This window comes from Neovison vison, chromosome 6 (genome assembly GCF_020171115.1).
Source record: "Neovison vison isolate M4711 chromosome 6, ASM_NN_V1, whole genome shotgun sequence".
NCBI classification, from domain to species: Eukaryota; Metazoa; Chordata; class Mammalia; order Carnivora; family Mustelidae; genus Neogale; species Neogale vison.
In genome coordinates, this window is record NC_058096.1 from 194,396,324 (window position 1) to 194,412,091 (window position 15,768).

Consider the following 15,768-nt stretch of genomic DNA (forward strand, 5'->3'; position numbering starts at 1 on the left):
AAAGAACCCAGGTCGTATACTCATCCGTTCAATAACTATGTTCTGTGTGCCAACTGCCTGCTGTAGTGGGTTGTCACTAAGATGGCCCTCAATGACCCCCAACTCCAGGTTTTTAGGCCCCTAAGTAATCTCCTCCCTTTGAGGCAAGCTGGATCTAGTGGCTTCCTTTTTTTTTTTTTTTTTTTTTAATTTATAACATATAATGTATTATTTGCTTCAGGGGTACAGGTATGTGAGTCATCAGTCTTACACACTTCACAATGCTCACCTTAGTACATACCCACTCCAGTGTCCATCACCCAGCCACCCTATCCCTACCCCCACCCCCTAGCAACCCACAGTTTGTTTCCTGAGATTAAGAGTGTCTTATGGTTTGTCTCCCTCCCAATACCATCTTGTTTCATTTTTTCCCTCCCTAACCCCCATAACCCCCACCCTGCCTCTGAAATTCCTCATATCAGAGAGATCATATGATAATTGTCTTTCTCTGATTGACTTATTTCACTTAGCATAATACCCTCTAGTTCCATCCACGTCATTGCAAATGGCAGGATTTCGTATCTTTTGACAGCTCCATAGTATTTTGTATATATACACCACATCGTCTTTATCCAATCATCCATAAGATGGACATCTAGGCTCTTCCATAGTTTTGCTATTGTGGACATTGCTGCTATAAACATTCGGGTGCATGTGCCCCTTTGGAGCACTACATTTGTATCTTTAGGATAAATACCCAGTAGTGCAATTGCTGGGTCGTAGGGTAGCTCTATTTTCAACTTTTTGAGGACCCTCCATGCCGTTTTCCAGAGTGGCTGCACCAGCTTGCAATCTTGCCCACAGTGTAGGAGGGTTCCCTTTTCTACACATCCTTGAGGCTTCCTTTTAACAGGTAGAATGTAGCAAGCCAAAGAGACACCCCTTCGATGATTAGGTTAGAAGAGATTCTAATCTCCATCTTGCTAGCAGATTTTTACTATTTTTTTTTTAAAAGATTTTATTTATTTATTTGACAGAGAGAAATCACAAGTAGATGGAGAGGCAGGCAGAGAGAGAGGGAAGCAGGCTCCCTGCTGAGCAGAGAGCCCGATGCGGGACTCGATCCCAGGACCCTGAGATCATGACCTGAGCCGAAGGCAGCGGCTTAACCCACTGAGCCACCCAGGCGCCCCAAGATTTTCACTATTGTTTACTTGGCCTGCACACTTTGGTGAAGTAAACAGCCAAGCTAAGAAGCCCATATGGTGAGAGACTGAAAGTGGTCCCTGGCCAACAGCCAGAGGGACACTGAGGCCCTCAGTCAAATGGCCCTTAAAGAAGTGACTCCTTCCCCAGCTGAACTTTCAGAAGAGACCTCAACACTGGCTGATAATTTGATTGCGGCCTGGTGAGAAACCATGAAGCAGGGGGCCCACAGAAACTATGAGACTGTAAACGTGTGTGGTTTCAGCTGCTAAACTCATGGTCATCCATTACACAGCAGTATAACCCCATGCCAAGAACTGGGGGCTGGGATATGGCACTAAACAAATCACAGACCTCCTCCTCACAGATCTGCCAGTCTAGTGCTCATTCCCACAGGAAGACGAGGGCATTGGCCTCCCTAAAAAAATCCACGAGCTACCATTTTCCTTCCATGGCTGTATCAGCTCTTCAAAGTAGCCCCCGCCCCTCCAAACGGGCTCTTGCTTCTCACAGACCTGAATACTATGTTACATCATAGCTTTTAGAGTTTGAAGGGAAGCAGTATGTTTAAAATCCAAGTTCCAACCTGGAAAATTTGGCAAAAATGGCGAGCAAACCCCAAATTGAGCAAACAGCCATCCATAATCAATTCTGGGACAAAGTGCTTTCAGTTGCTTTTATGTTTGAACAAACACAGGAAGCAAATAAATTGCAGCAGCAAACCCAAAGCTTTCTCAAAGAAAGATACCCCGGGCAAGGGGCACAGCAAAATGCACTGGTGTAAGCAGCTACTGTTTCTGATTCACAGCAACGAAGCTAAGTGTAGACTAATTATACACTCCACACCTTTCCTTTTGCTTTTGGAAGGGGCATTTCTACTCTGTGCCTCCTTTAGAGCCCTGATAACTACTCCCATAGTGTAGTCTCTGAGGATTGATTAAGTATCAATCCACTTTTCCCAACTAACAACTCACAGGGCATTGCCTATTCCAAACCACACATTTTATATGAAGGGTTTGGTGCCCGATATGGTAAGTGGGACTTTATGCCATCTCTGCCCTTGGAAATCAGTCCATTAACTCATCTAAACGTCCCATGTCAGGCGACTGGGTGGCTCAGTGGGTTGAAGCCTCTGCCTTCAGCTCAGGTCATGATCTCAGGGTCCTGGGATCAAGCCCAGCATGGGGCTTTCTGCTCAGCAGGGAGCCTGCTTCCTCTTCTCTCTCCACCTACTTGTAATCTCTTTCAAATAAATAAATAAAATCTTTAAACGTCCCATGTCATCTTACCAACAAACCTGTGAAAACTGTTTTCAGGATACTATCATTAAAGTTGGAGTATCTGATTTAAGAGCCTTACTTAAGCAGTGTTTTGGGGGGGGGTACAAAAAATTATTTAAGTGTACAAATGTTTTCAAACCTACAAATTAGAAGAATTCCTTTCAAGTACATGATAGTTTACAGGAGGGCCAGTCCCATCTCCAGGAGGACACAGATTAATGCTAACCGAGCACTTCAGCTTTGTACTGAAATGCACCTGAGTTCAACAGAGGATAAAATTAAATTGCAATGAGGAAAGACAAAATCTTTCCCAGTAGGCCTTGATTGATAGAACGTGTTATTTGTAGCAGAACAAAATGGAAAACCAGAAAGTTTGTTCCCAGTAATCATTGTCTCACTGGGCCAACTTTCTCTCCTTTGAGAAAACAATATGATTTCTTCATAGAGCATGTAGTCTACTTATTTAGGCAACAGTGCTCAGGATCTTCCAATTCCTCTAGAAGCTCACTTGAAAAAAATGGCCCCAGTAGGGTAGATACAGGTAATATTTAACCAGGAAGAGGCTTATCTTGTGAAAACTGTCATTGATAATGACCTGAGCATAAGTCACTTCTTAGAAAACAATGAGCATGCATCTCCTGTGATGAACTCATTGGAAACTTGCCTATATAAGACTAGCATAGGGGTTAAGTGGAATTTTTTAAATCAGGTTCATAGAACAAGGTTCAAAATCCTGCTCTTCCACTTGACAGCTGGTGATTGTGTCAAAGTTAACTACAATCTCACTATGCCTCAGTTTCCTCATCTGTGAAAAATTGATTATTGCCCCCTAACTCCACAGTGTTGTTCAAGAGGATTAAATGAATGTTCAGCACAGTGCCCAAAACACCCAGGATTCTATAAAACTAGGCATAGCCACTCTTTCCCCAAAGGGGCAGACATGCCCTTCTGGTACCCAGCCAGGCATACACAAACACACATAAAGACACAAGTACAATTACTTCTGGTTACAGACAGACCACTAGTATCAGGGTTCCAAGGTCAACCCAGCCAGGCACAAGCTCCCCACCCCCACCCTACCTTTCATTTCAGTAACATGGTAACATCTTTCCACTCAGTAGACCAGGAATTAATTTCCATCCAACCCAGGGATTATTTTCTTTCCATACCCATGTATGATTATATGAGAGAGTCCAGAAGATTCTCCCTCCTAAACAAACCTCAAATCCGAATTCATACACCTGCTCTCTTCAGCTCTTCCATTCTGCTGCCCAGTCCACCATTACTGAGCATAAACAACCTCCAGCACTTAACTGGCTTCCCTATTTTCTCTATTGTACCCTCCAAGCACTGGAATCACCTTTAATCAGCTTTAAAAGAACAAGAAAAACAAACAATAGCAATGACGAAATAAAGCTCTGATCAACCTGAGATGGGATCTGGGCATCTGGATGTTTGAGAGTTCCCTTGTGACTCCGACAGGGAGAACCCCTGGCTTAGCATGATCCTTCAAAAGCTAAATCTAATCACAACGCATGCCTGCTTAGCGGTTCTCCAGGATGTGGGCCAAGGCCCTCTGCAGATTCGTACTGCCATGATTCCCATGGTTCACTACAGTCCAGCTCTGCCGGCTTCCCTCCTTCTTCTTCCTCAGATACTCTTGGGTCCTTTCACTTTGGCCGGAGTCCTGACCCCTCTGTCTAGAATGTTCCTCCATCTGATCCTAGCAGGGTGGATTCTCCCTCTTCAGATCTCAGCTACAAGAGGCTCTCCTCCACCACCCCAACCAAACTGACCCATCCCAAATATTTGCTAACTCATCCATCTCTTGCTCCTCCCTAGCTAGCACCAGTCTCTGCCTGTCACTACCCAGAGCTCAGAGGGCAGGCCAGTTGGTTGGTCCACTGAGGAAATCCAGACTGGGGGTGGGGGGGTGGGGGAAGGTCCTCAAAGTTTAACCAAGTCACAGGTCTTCATCCCCTCCAGTGTCACCAAGTGCCACCTGTAAGGCATCCTCTATGACAGCACGACCTGCTTAAATACCTATCTCCCCAATGGGGCTGACAGCTTCCTGAAGGCAGGGATCCTTTATTTAATTTGATTTTCTATTCCCAGCTCCATCCAACTGAATGTTGGCAAAGAGCAAAAACTAAGAAATGCTTGCTTTCCAGAAAGAAGAACAGGTAGCTATAAAAGAGGCAAAAGGGGAACAGAAAAAGGAGAGGGGGGAAAAAGATAAGAGAAAATTTTAGCCAAGAAATCTGGGATTTATGTCCAAAGAATCTGATGCCAGTCCTGGCTGTGCATTGGGTGTGTGACCTGAGGTCCATGATTTCATGCCTCTTGGCAAGGGGACAATAATTCCCACCTCCAGGGGCGGGCCTGCAGGTGTAGAATGGAAGGATGTGAATGACAACAGCCATCACATTCCACAGCATACAGACCAGGGGACTATTACCATGAGGGGAGCTTTGGTTTTATTTCCTCCCAAACTCACAACTGAAAAGTAGTATGGTTGATAAAGGAAGACTTTGGAAGGAAAGAAAAAAGCAAAGCAAACAAACAAGTAAATAGAATAAAATAATTATTAATGAAGACTGCTAAAATAAGTCCCCCCCCCAATTGGTTAGTTCCTAATTGGTTAAATACATGGTCTTTAAAGTCACGTTGCCTTGGTTCAAGTCAAAGTTCCATCACTGATGAGGCGTGACAGGGGTCAGCAAACTATGGTCTTGAGAAGATTGCACCCACTAACTGTTTTGGTAAATAAAGTTTTACTGGAACACATCTAAGCCCATCGGTTTACATATTGTCTGTGGTTACTTTCTGGCTACAGTAAGAGTTGACCGGCAAAGCCAAAAATACTTACTATCTAACTTTCTAGAGAAAGTTTGCCCATTCCTGGATTCAGGTAAATATATTACCTCACTTCCCTAAGTCTCAGGGTCCTCATTCTATGCAGTGGAGATACTAACCATATATCCCTCATAGGGCTGTTAAGAAAGTAAAATTATATAATCCACATAAAATACTTAGCACAGTGCCAGGCATATATATGAAGCATTTGATGAGTTTTGAATAGTAAATATTTTTGTTAAATTATCAGTGCCCAACTAGCCCATCAACCAACCACCTGCCTGTTCATTAATTATAAAATCAACAAATATATAAAAATCAACAAATATTGGGGCATCTGCCTGGCTCAGTCAGTAGAGGCTGTGAATGTTGATCTCAGGGTCATGAGTTCAAGCCTCATGTTGGGTGCAGAGCCTACTTAAAATCAAATCAGCAAATATTCACAAAACTCTAAACAAGGGCCAACAATTGGAGTAGGATCAATGGGGCTGCACACATATCTATTAGATGAACAAAAGCAAATGAAACCCAAGACTATGAAGTTTTTCTGTCTATAATGTTCTCAAAGCCTATGAGCTTTGTTCCTCCATCTGATCCTAGCAACCAACAGTGACATGAGTACTTCAGTATTAGTACTGTGTCAATCAGACTTTGAGCTTTATTTTATTTGAAGGGGTATAATAGGAAGCCAGTGGCCTCTCCCACCTTAAGACTTCAAAAAAATCTTTGGGGAATGGCTGACTGATTGATGGTTGTTATGAAGAGTCCAACTACAGAGCGGGGAGGTTTCCAATAATGGCACAAAATCTGCCCACGTTTTAGTGCACAGGAAATGAACTGTGTCCATCTATAAACGTCACAGGAAAATCTCCTAAAATCTAGGAACAGCTTTTGGCAGGTGTTGTGCTATTCAGACCCGAGTATCACTGCAAAAGTAATTAAAAAAGGCTAACAGTGCACCGGGAAATGTGAGAGTTCCTTTGCAATGGTAAATCTGTGCAGTCCAACACTGCTCGCTCTATGAGGCGCAGAACTATCTGTTGGTTGAAGATTATAGCGGATGAGCTACATAAAGTGGTTGTCAGCTGATGGGGAGCATGCCCTTTTAGTTCTCAGACTTCCATATAATTCTGGATAAAACCTTTGTAAAATGTATGGCATGCTTTAATAAGAGGTTTCATGAAGTATTAATTCTAAGATGCAAATGTCCTTAGATTAAAATGGCCCTCCCATGGACACTGAGGCCCCAGATGAAATGTTTGCTGTGATTTACTTTTTATCTGGATTTTAAATTGAGATACAACATAAAACAATAAAGTATACACATCTTAGGTGTATAGCTGCAGGACTTTCCACAGATGTATACACCCGTGGCATCTCACTGCAGATGAAGACAAACATTTCCAGCATCCCAGCAGACTCCCTTATGATTCCCCCCACCAGTTGGCAACCTCCCATTTTCATCTCTTGTTTCACCTGCTTTTACTCATTGCAATATCAATGGGATTCATCCATGTCCCATGTAGCAATAGTTTTGTTCTTTTTTATTACTATAGAGAATACGACCATATGAATATGTCGTGATTTACTTATACAACATTTACTATTTTAGTGGAAAATGATGTCTCCTTCTGCCATATAAACCATGACCAATTTGATGGAGTTTATGGGAAGGTTTTCAGCCAATAAAGCAGCTAAGGGTGGGGAACAACGTCTTGGGGAAGGAGGCAGCACAGCTAAGACACTGAATTTGAACTGTATTCAAATGGCACCAAAAGGCATGGCCGATACTATGACAGACTAACTCCCTGTCCCAGGACCAGGGGAGTCAGCGGAGCATCATGGTCAAGTGCAAGGTGTCTGAGAGTTGGGTAAATCCTCAGGTTTCAGTTCTGGCTATCAGGATGACTTTGGGCAAGTCATTGAACCTAAATGTAATTCCACTCTCTCAACCTTGAAGTAAACACAGCTTTTATAACCTCTTATGGCTGTCATGAGAACTGATGCTCTAATCCACTTATGGAACAAGCACCCTCAAATACTATCATCACTGTACCACCGTATAGAAGAGATAAAATACATTTGGAAAAGTTGCTTACAATATATACCAACTTTGGCTAATTAAAAACATCATAGTAATAAACTGATTTTTGTAATAACCTTTCTACTTAACATTCTCTCCCACTATGAGAATGTGACTTGGATCAATCAGTATGGTGCTTGGTACAGTTACACTCTATAATCTAAGTTGAAATTCTTTGATATATCAAGAGAAATTAATAATACTTCAAGCAAATATGTAAGGGACATATGAATTCTCTTCTCCAGGCTTAGCTGTCAGTGAAGAGCAAACATGAGTTTCCGAGTTGTTCATCCATGATCAATCATTTTTCACAGAGCAGTAACCCACCTGCTTATACACCCAACCCCCCAGAAAATCTGTTGGTATAACTAAAGAATGCCATTTTAGTTGGAAGTCTGTGTCAGCAATAAACATCTTTTTTTTATCTCCTGAGGGAGAGGAAAAAATTTTCATTTGTGATTTTTAGTCATTTGCATTAGTGTTGGGAAGATAAACCTATAGGAAGTTTATGAATTTGAGATCCTCTGTATACCACCTCTCATGAAACCAAAAGGAGATTAAAATTCTGTCTGGTTGAAAGTCAGGCCACTGGGGTACAGAAAAGGCGGATGATAAGAGAAGAGACAAACGTGTTTGTGGCCTGGGAATCTATATTTTCCTGATGGCTTGAAAATCTATTAGCTTTGACTGTGCCTCTGTACAGCTAAAGCTTTTAGCTGGATCCCATTTTAGCAAGGCTATAGCTACTACTACGAGCCCAAGAGTATAAATTGCTGTATTTATTTTGGATTAAAAAATTGGTGACTTTTTAAAAATAGCTTCCAAACAATCTTTAGAGGTCAAGATTTTTTCTGTTGTTTCCTACTGACTTTCTTAAACGCTTTCAACAGTTGAAGTGGGTGAAGTCGTGAGGCTACTACAGATAGAAGGAGGAATGAGATTGAATAATAGCACAAAAGATTTGTATGTTAAAATAATGATGTCCACATCAAAAATGCCCCCAGGTTGTTGAGAAAGTTGTCAAGTAGGTACTGGCATACTTGGTTCGAGTAGTTATCCTCTGTGACAGCCTTCCAAAATTAATAGTTGGGCATACTTATCGACCTAGCAAATCGACTTCTAAGAATTTATATAAGGAAAAAAACTTGTACGGGTGGTAAGGGCACAGACAAGTGACTATAACACTTTGATACTGCTTATTATAGGGAAAATTGGAAACTAAAAAAAAATCTGTTAATAGCTAACAGTTAAATTATGACATCACCGTTCAGTATAACAATATAAAGTGGTTAAAACAGGACAAGGAAAATCTGTATTTACCAATATCAAGACATGGCTATGACACACTACTAGGGTCAAAACCACCGTATAGTAGAGTTTCGACACATATTTATAAATGCTTTTAAAACTCCTGACTGCTGGGACACCTGGGTGGCTCAGTCAGTTAAACATCTGCCTTTAGCTCAGGGTCCTTGGATTGAGCCTAGAGTTGGGCTCTCTGCTCAGTGGGGAGTCTGCTTCTCCCTCTGCCCCTCCTCCCAACTGTGGTCTCTCTCTAGCTCACTATCTCTCTCAAATAAATGAATAAATCATTAAAAAAAAAAAGTTAAAACTCCTGACTGCAGACAGAACAGACATTGGTAGCTCTCTTTGGAGGGTGGGATCAAGGGCATTCCAGTTTTCCTTTCTTCTTAATGGGCCCTGCCCTTGTGCTGTTTGAAATTTAGACAACATGGTAATTTTTAGAACGAGAAAAAAATTTATTTGCCTTTTGAGAAAATACTGCATTCAAAGGCTGATCTATCTGTATCAATTCACATGATAAATTAATTCATGATAAACAAATTAATTCATATACGCCATCTTAAAGCAAGTATTTTAGCAAAGATAACCCAGGGCCAATGACACCAACAGCTTCCAATGGGTTCCTGTCTTTCTGACACACTGTTGAGAGGCTGTAAAACCAGAGGCCTCATTCCTATACCATTTTTCTTGAATCCCCTCTTCCTCCTGTGGGGACCTGGATGAGGACAGAAAATGCCACTAAATGCACATCTCCAGGGACCCTCACAAGCCCCGCCTTACCCTGACCTGCACTAGGAAAACAAAGAAGTGTTTTGCTAAGCTAAGCCTAGGCAGCTCTTTTCCCAAACAGGTGCAGACTGGAATCCACTCAGAGACAAGAATTACGTTTTTTATCCTGTGAATTGTGAGGCTCGTGATTCTCTACACCGGGATCGGATTCCAAGGGACTTGCTCTGCACTGAAGGGCAGGTGCTTTGCACTGAGTGAAGCTGGAGGAACATAACAGCACAGGGGTGAGAAAGCAGACACGTGATGCCCAGCTCCTCCAGCAGCCTCTGTGTGAGTGGCTGGGTTTTGTTTGCATTCCTCAAGGACCCCTCCTTGCAGACATGAATGCACACACACACGTAAGGGGCATGGCAATGCTTCTGGCTTAACCTGGTATCAGGCAGGGTATCTTCCACTTGGCCAGGAGCACCTCTGCAAACCTTGTTCAAAATTTCCTGTGCCTCTAGCACAGTCAGGCACGCTCTGCAGAGGACCAACCCACAGGCTGGCCACCACTTATGCGCTCTCAAATAAATAACAGTGAGGGGAAAATGTGCATGTACTATACCACGCGCTTGATGTTCATTTTTTCACTTTGCCCACAGCAAACCTAAGAGGTAAGAACAAGTAATCATGCTCCCGTAACACATTTGGCAACTAAGGCTTTAAGACAAGTGGTTTGTCAAAGTTAGAGCTAGAAAATGGTAGCTCTCCAACTGAAGGCCATGGGCTTTCTGGCACAATCTAAGCCACTGCCTGAATCATCATAATTCCTATATCTCAAATGCATGGTTCCCCTTCCAGGCCCCATGACCCTTTATCCAGACCTTCTAATTCTTAGGGATGGCAGGAGACACCAAAAAACTTCTTTAAAAAGCCATACAGGTGTTCTCTCTCTCTCTCTCTCTCTCACACACACACACACACACAAATGGGTAAAGGCTTTGATGACAGCTATTCAAATACAACAGCCAGATTCCCTAATTAGTATAGAGAAATCAGTATTTTGGTGGGACAATCCATATTTAAAGGAAGAAAGGATCGAGCGTCGACAAAATTTCAGAATATCTTGTTAGAAAATGACAGGTTCCTTTTATTTTAGGACTTGTCAGCAAGCCTTTGCTATGCTAACCGGTACTGTCAGTGTGTAAGAGCAGGATATCTAGACTACAGAGCATTTCCCAGGACTCGACCGAGGTCAGCCCTCTTCCAGGATCACTGCTCCTCAAAGTATGCGCTAGCAAAGGCTGGGCTAGCACATTCCAGAGCACTGCCTTCCCCAGCTGCAGAGCTCCAGACACCAAGGTATTGCTTCTTAATGGGATCTAACGTCTTTGCATGAACCCCCCAGGGTACACGGTTCCACCTGAGGGACTCCCTAGAACAATGCTGAGATGAGAACATCTTCAGGACTGTTCTGTACAGGGCACATGTATAAAGAGACACCAGACTCTCGATCTGGCTCCAGGAGTCTTGCCTACATCGAGATTCCAAAACTTGAACCACCTCCCACGGAGCCCCACAATCTCCAAACCATTGACATTCCACAAAGCACTCCTGCTTCATCCTGCACAGCTGGCTTCCAGTAATTTATACAGTAAAAGAGATAACGCCTCAAGTCCCAAAGTGTGCATATTCAGACACCATTTCAAAGATCTGGTGTCATAAACTATTTTCATTGATTACGGAGGACCTACCAATTTGCAGCCTTTGAAATTCTTACCAGCAAGTATCGAGTATGTAGGGAGAATGGAAAACAATTGAAAAGACAAATGAACGCCCATGTGCTTAGAAATGTGAGCGGGTGATACAGAACAGAATACTGGTGTTCTGCAACATTACTTAGTCTGGAAATATGAAGCAATACAAATGCTAATGGGACTGTATGCTGCCTTGCAAACTTATTGCATTGTTGGTTAACTTCTCACACACACCCCGGGCCCGTCTCCCTGACAAGCCTGCAAGGCCAGGCTGGAGGCCCATTCCTTTTTTTAGCATCTCCTCCAGTGCCAAGCACGCCGACACTGCTGGATAAATCTCTTGCTGAGTGGATAAATGCCTTCATGCTATGGAGGCATAAAGGGTATTTACTTATTTCGTACTCAATGCAGTAATGCTGATGGGCATAGCCAGCACCTGATTATGGGCTGTCTGATGTAATCCATACTAAAATAAAATCAGTTATTAAGCACGTTGAGGAATACAGAGTGTTGGTCATGAGTTGGCAGTTCAGTGGCAATTAATTTGTTTCACAGGTGGCTTTTCTCTTGTCCCTTCTCTTTTGGTCAGGGTCCAGTTAGGAGACAGGAGCCTCATCAGTAATTTGAACAGGGAAAATTTAATACAAAGAATGGCTAATGAGTCAAAGTGGCTTACTACCAAAAAGCTTTTAAAAAGAAAAAGAAAAAAAGGTTCTAACAGTAATAGGAGAAGCAAATGCAAACCATCCCTTCTCTAGAACCTTCTGGCCTTAAATGCTTCTCTAGGCAAGTAAATGAACACATGTCCAAAGGCAAGTCAAATCACAGGAGGCTTTCTAGGGGCACCCAGGTGGCTCAGTCAGTTGGGTATCTGACTCCTGGTTTTGGCTCTGGTGGTGGGATCGAGCCCCACGTTGGGCTCTGCACCCAGCATGGAGTCTACTTGGGATTCCCCCTCTCTCCCTTCATCTCTCTTTAATATAAACAAACAAATAAATAAAATCTTAAAAAACAAAAACAAAGGACGCCTGGGTGGCTCCGTGGGTTAAGCCGCTGCCTTCGGCTCAGGTCATGATCTCAGGGTCCTGGGATAGTGTCCTGCATCAGGCTTTCTGCTCAGCTGGGAGCCTGCTTCTCTCTCTTTCTCTCTCTCTGCCTACTTGTGATCTCTCTCTCTGTCAAATAAATAAAATCTTAAACAAAAAAAAAAAACAAAGGATGCTTTTTTTTTTTTTTTTTTGCCCAACGGAGGCTTTCTGTATTGGGAAATCTGTGTCTGTATTAGGAAATCCTTGCTCTCCTGTGACACAGGAGTTTTATAGCTGTTGATTTTAGTTGTCCATATTAGAAATGCATCAGCAACAAGACAGTTAATGCCAATCTTGAATATCCTCAGATTTTACTTCCTGGGAAAAAAAGTCATGTCAAAGTCTAATAAAACTATGACAGTAATTAACCCAAATCACACCCCAGAACATTAATAAAGCTATTTGGCCACCACTGCTAATACAGATGCCCTACAAATACAATGAATTTTCCCACTGACAATGGCTAGAGCATGCTATTTGTCTTGGTGAAACTTCAGCCATAAATATCTGTGGGCAATTGTTTCTTCTCCCACCAATTGCACTGGAACAATGAAGTCCCTACATCTATTAATAAAAAATACTGGTGCTTGTAATGCCAAAGTGACCACACTTGTTGCACTGATATGTTTTCCACTGTTAATTGCAGAAATTTTAAAAATACTCAGGCACAGTGGGGAAAAAAAAAGAACAATCGAAATCAAAGTTCATTCTACTGTGCAGATGTAAACAATGTTAATGTTTCGGTGTGTAGACTTCTAGTCTTTATTCAATGCAATCTCCAATCATTGCTATCACTGACATTATTATAGGTCACATTTATCATGTGCCAAATATTAGGCTAAGGAGTTTATGTGAATGAGTCCACTGATTTTCACAACAACCCTATGTGATGGATAAACTGAAGGCGGATTCTCAGGTGCCCCCAACATTTTCCTGTTTCTCAAATGTGTGAAAAGTACATGTAGGAAAATAGCCTCATTTTTTCTGGTTATTAAATATTCTTCAGCTTTGCGCAGTGGCAGTATCGTAGCCAATGAGGTTTATCCGAGGCACGATTATTGCTAATTAAATATTCTTCAACAGCACTATTTTTTTTTTTTTTGAGAAAGCGAGGGAGAGTGTGTGTGTGCACAAGCAGAGGGAGGAGCAGAGGGGGAGGGAAGAGGGGAGGGGAAAGAATCTCAAGTACACTCCAGGAGGAACAAAGTCCAACATGAGGTCTGATCTTAGCACCCCGGGATCATGACCTAAGCTGAAACTGAGAGTCAGATGTTCAACTGACTGAGCCCCCAAGGTGCCCCCAACATCTCTTTTAGTGTCTGTTTTTGATTCCACTGCAGAACCACAATGTACGTAATGCATCTCACCATCGGAGAGAAATTATATTCAACTTTTCACTATCTTTTTTAAAGTTTGAATGAACATCTTGACAGTGATGTACATATGCATGTTAAGCTCCTTTTATAAACTTCTAGAAGTAGAATTGCCAGATTGTAGAAACCCGGGAAAACTACAATTTTGGACTCATGGTCAGATACGGCACTGCACACAGACAGTTCTCGATTTCACTCATACAGAGCAGGGGAGGGCCTTTCCCCGATGAAGTGTTTAAGTGGATTCTGTTCCCCACCTAAAGCAACCTAATGAGGAAAAAGAAATTATGCTCAAGTCCACTATTTTATATGGTCCTTAATACCAGAAACACAAACACCAGGACACATTTCTCCCCTGGGCACTGAAATGGCTAGGAGATAATCTAATAGTGTTTGGGGCATACCAGATACTTCATCCTCATTTACCAAGTGAACGAGTGACTGTACAAGTGAATAAAGCCAAAATCATTGCCAAGAGAAGGACAATTTCCAGATAACAAAGATGAGGAACTGAAAGCTCTTTGGGTTGAACGTCTAGATAATCATTTAGAGCTGCTACTTAATTTTGGCTATCAGAGAGGGATTCTGGAATATCCAAAGCCATAGGATTTCATCCCTAAAGTTCATTTTGGCTCACAAAATAAAATAAGACAGTAATTGCATGTCACAGAAGCAGTACAGGATACACATCAAACAATGCCCATATATTATCATTTTACCACGACACTGTTCCTGAGTCGATATGCTGGGTGGAACAGCACCAGAATCATGTCCTATGTCTTTCTTCCATTTGTTTAAAAAAAAAAAAAAATCCCTGGAAGGTTGCACACTAGTGTTGCCATAAAGTACATTTTGTGTTTGTACAGAAAGTAAAGCAAGTAGGGCTCCCTCCCACATGGTAGAAAGTGTGGGCTGTCACACAGTATGTGACCTGAAGCGGAGGACATCAGACGAGCCACAAAGCTTCATTTCAAAACCAGGCAGGGCTCATTCTCTGCTGATTTGGCCAGAGGATACCAGCCCTGATGAATCATTGTTAGCAGTTAGAGTTGGAAAGCTCTGCTCTAATGTGGGAATCTCAGAATGGACTGATGGTGACTTTCTAGAGACAGTAAGCAGCAAAGCTTATATGCAGATACAGACACGTATATCCATGCATTTCTCTCTCTCTTCCCTATCTCTCCATATGTCAGAACATAAACTATTAGGAGGCCAACAGGAAGACAGCTGATCGCAGAGAAAATGTAAGCATATTCCTCCTCTTTTGGCCTGCGTCAAAAAAGCCTATCGTGTCGTGAGGTCAAAACGATCAGTTCTTCCATTTCTGCAGTCCCCACCAGAATGTCAGCTTGGCAAGAAGTTGGGGGTAGATCTCTGCCAGTGGATCGCTTTAAGCTGGATAGTTCAGCTGACTTGAAAATGACATGCAGATTGGATAACAAGTCACCTAGGGAAATGATTCCAGCTTACTCTCTTTACCAAAGCATAGTTCTCAAGCAGTTACGCTGGAGAATAAAAAATGTATCTAATATTCTAGAACCTGAACTAACAACCTTGTTTAATCACAGGGGTGGTACAATGTTGACTGTGCTTTTATTTCATTGATACTTTTATTGCATAGAATCTGCACCTCATGGTGGGAAAGTCAAGCAAGAGAAAACACAAGTCAAGTTATCAACAGCTCCTGTGGAATGCCAGTTAGAAAAATTTGGGTCCAACTACAAAATCAAATGAGAACTGCATAAGCTCATGAGACCTCAGTACACTTGTTAGCTGGTGGGGCCTCCAGGTTGCCCACTTCCTCTGCCTTGTCCCTGGGCACTATCTCAGTCTGTATGCCTAGATTCTCCGGTGACAGGTGTCGTCAAAATGCAGACACAGATATCCTGCCACCTGGCCTGGGATTGCTGCTTTTATTCACCATCTGTCACCAAATGACACCAGAATGAAAAGGAGAAAGCATCATAGGCTTTGGTGGAATGAGGAACTGAGGGGATGGATCAAACAGGGGGCACTGGCGGGTGGGAAGGACAGGGAGGTAATCAAATATTTCTTTCTACAGTGGGCCTTTCTAGGTACATCTCAGACTGTGGGAACAGGGAAGATGCTTTTTAAAACAATAGGATTGGG

The 15,768-nt window shown here is 42.4% G+C and overlaps 1 protein-coding gene and 1 pseudogene across 3 annotated transcripts in view; one reads left to right on the forward strand and one right to left on the reverse strand.

The window, feature by feature from the left end:
- PTPRG (protein tyrosine phosphatase receptor type G) overlaps positions 1-15,768 on the reverse strand; it is a 709,729-nt gene that overhangs the window by 170,099 nt on the left and 523,862 nt on the right. The gene's annotated exons all lie outside the window — the stretch shown is intronic.
- On the forward strand, positions 13,270-13,398 carry LOC122910888 (annotated as a pseudogene).